This window comes from Octopus bimaculoides, chromosome 18 (genome assembly GCF_001194135.2).
Source record: "Octopus bimaculoides isolate UCB-OBI-ISO-001 chromosome 18, ASM119413v2, whole genome shotgun sequence".
Classification (NCBI taxonomy): Eukaryota; Metazoa; Mollusca; class Cephalopoda; order Octopoda; family Octopodidae; genus Octopus; species Octopus bimaculoides.
Window position 1 is genome coordinate 31333769 of NC_068998.1, and position 3752 is coordinate 31337520.

A 3752-nucleotide genomic window follows, 5' to 3' on the forward strand; every position below is an offset into this window, starting at 1 on the left:
ATATATATGGGAGAATGTGCGAAAAACAACAACAACAGACGAGGACAGGTGGTGTAAACAACAAAAGGATGTATTAGTTTGACGCTCGGGAATACAGAAAGTCTTTAACGTTTCGAGCTACGCTCTTCAACAGAAAGAATACAGAGAAAACAAGGAGAAAAACATGGAGAAAAAAAATTGAAAGGTAAATGAAAGGTAAATGATCTATCATGGCTTCTGCGATGTATACATATATTTTTTTATATTGGGGTCACCATTTTATAGCGGCTGTTGTTGGCTGTTCAAGTGTGTGTTATTAAATGGAAAACAGCTAGTATAAATCACCATAAGACATTTTTGTGTATAAATATACTGTTTATTCTGTGTTCACCTTTTGTGGTGGAAGCATGTAGTATGATACAAAAACATGTATGTTTACATACAAAGAAAGTTTTGATTTTTGCTTTTGCACTGAAAGTAACATATAATGTTTGTATTGCAGTATTATGCATGTGTGTAATGAGAATAGTCATTTTGAGAATGTGTGCATGATAAAATATCTTCGCTTATGAACCATATATCTTGTGTCGAGGTGAATAGAGATATGAGTCGCATGTGGGAGATTGCATGTGGAGCTGCAGAGAAAACATGTGTCCTTGACAGAAACCTGGCAGGAACTGAGGCCATTTCTATAGTGTAGCTCAGAACGAGGCTAGTGTCTCAGAACAAGGCTACTGTATCAAAGTGAGGCTAGTGTGGAAGTTCAAATGGCTGTAATAATGAGTTTTCTTGGAAATGAAATAAGAATATCTAAAAGCGATATGGTAGCAGTCAGCAGAGAGGCGAAAAAGAAAGAAGAAAAATCTTTTAAGTGTGGTGCAACTGTGAGTTGAGATGTTCAAGTGTAGGCATAATGAGAAAGGCAGTTCACAGAATTTAGTGGTTGGGTATAATTAGGCAATAATCTTGTGTAGCTCTGCGTTGGCAAGACTTGAAAAATATAGAAAAAAGTGAAAAGGGTACAGTGAACTTGCCGTGAGGATTGGGATATCCAATGTTTTGGATTCAATCCTTCATCAGTTGAAGAAAGACAGAGTTTCCATCCTCTCAGCTTCGAAAACCGGCTGCAACTGATAATGGACGCAGAATAACACGGCTGCTAACGTAAAAAGGAAGTTATAGGAGAGGGCATGCAGAAAGGAAGAGGAAAAGACTTTTAAGACTCTTCATTTTTTCCCCATTATTATTATTATTATTATTATTATTATTATTATTATTATTATTATTATTATTACTAGTAGTTGTAGTACTGCTCGCATAAGCATTAGTATTAGTAGTCTTACTAGTATTAACATTTGTTTTAGCCATACTCCGACCTACCCAGGAAGTGGGGATGCTTGTATCCTGATTTATGCTGGTTATAGTGCTCGGATTATGGGTGTGGTATATGTTGTCGTGTTCGGTGTTAGTGTTTTAACTGTATTGACCTATGTTATGATTATATATATTTAGGTAGCAGGAATTAAGTAATGGATGAGGTAACAACAGATTCTATATTGGGTGGAGAAGAGTAGGATAATTTCAGAGTAAATCCGTTGAAGATCGAATGGCACTTATGGTGATGTGGGAAGTTAGAGTCTACTATTTGAAAAAAAGGGTTTTGACTAAGCCCTTAACGTTTAAAGCGAATGTGGGTGTAAACCAGAGAATTGATCTTCTCCCACTTTTATTAGCAATATAGGTGAAGTATAATCTATAGTATTTGTTAGAGGAGAGTTGCGGGATACATTGTTGTTTATCAGTTTGGGATTTGCGGAGGGTCAGAGTAGGTAACAAAAACAGGACAGTGAAAACAAAATAGTGTAAAAAACATACGAGGTAAGGTGGTGAATGCTGGAGGAACAAGCTTTGACAGGAGAAAAGATAGGAGAGGAAACAGACAAGAATGCGTCTGGTCTGTGTGGCAGACCAAAAGAAAAGAAAGATGGCTGATGGTCACATGTGAGCAACGAGAGAGTAAAGGAGGAAGAGTGAGAGAGAGAGGGACAGATAGAAAATGGTGAAGGGGAGAACGTTCGCCACCTTACCTTGTATGGCTTAGCAGCACTCACTGTTTGTTTTCACTGTCCTGTTTTTGTTTCCAACTTTGACCCTCTGCAAATCCCAAATTTTATTTTGGTTCACAGGAGCAACTGTTTTCTCGAAGTATATGTATAAATGTATGTGTATGTCTATGTATAAATGTATGTGTATGTCTATGTATAAATGTATGTGTATGCATGTGTGTGTGTGCGCATGCACGCATGCATGTGTACATGTATGTGTTCATGTGTGTATTTGCTATGCATACATATGGTAGGAAGGGGTGAAATTCGTTAACTGTAAGGTTAGAGATGCAGTGTATAGCTTACGATGCACTGAAGGACGGTGCAGAAACATGACAACTACCAACATTGGAGAGACTGTACACAGCATAAGAGAGCGTATAGGTGAACATTGGTGAGAGCTCAAAGAAGGGAAAAGCTCATCAGTGCTCTACCAACATACTCAGGCAAAACATGGAGGCTCGATTAATAGTATAGAAGTGATATGACACTTAGATCACAGAGTCCACACACATAACAGTACACACATAACAACTACAAAGCACTGTACTTAATGACTGACATGGTCGGATCGAACGATTTCGGATTTTGATGCATAGTATCTTAATCTTCATCAGCAACTCTTAACGCCTAAGGTTAAACTCAACTACCTCCGTCAGTCTTATAAGAAAAATCATTGAAAACCCTGTGTTGATTTTCAAAGCAGTAAAAGTGTAAACAACAAAATTTTGAGTTATTTTAACTCTTGTTTCTAGTAATAGCTGGTGCTGGTCAGTACTCTCCGTCACTTTTGTGACCTCTATTAATTTTGCCTTCAGGTTCAAATTGCTAATAAACCACCCATTTAATTTGTTGTTTACACTTTTACCGCTTTGAAATTCAGCGCAAGTTTTCAAAAAGACTGACAGAGATAGCTGAATTTAACCCTAGGCGTTAAGAGTCACTGACGTGGGTTAAGATGCTATGCATCAAGATTCTAAATTGTTCCATCCGACTATGTACGCTGGGGACTTAACTTCCTTTGTTAGTCATTAACTTTGTAGCTTTTGTGACTTCTATTAATTTTTGCCTTTAGGTTAAAATAGCTAAGCCACCCGTTTAATTTTACACACACACACACACACACACACACATACACACACACACACACACACACACGCATATATATATACATGCATGCATGCATGCATGCATGCATACATACATACATACATACATACATACATACATACATACATACATATGTACATACATATCACATCACGAAGTCTGGCCCTTCACTTCAAGGTTACAAAATATTTCAGCCTTTTCATGGAGCCCATAATGGAATACTGCTTTTTCACCCAGAACAGTGCTACTGCTAAGCACACGGACATCCAGGACATTAAGTACAGTGCTTTGTGGCCTTTGAGTTATTCTAACTCTTGTTTCTAGTAGTAGCTGGTGCTGATCAGTACCCTCTGTCACTTTTGTGATCTTTATTAATATATATATATATATAGAGAGAGAGAGAGAGAAAGAGAGTGAGAGAGAGGGAGGGAGAGGCAATCTCAATTTCCAACTTGGCATGGAAGTTGTGTTAGAACACAGAACACTGCATTATTTACCGTGAGAAGATCTCTCATATGAACTTGTGGGTGACCACAAGTCCATATGAGAGATTCTCTT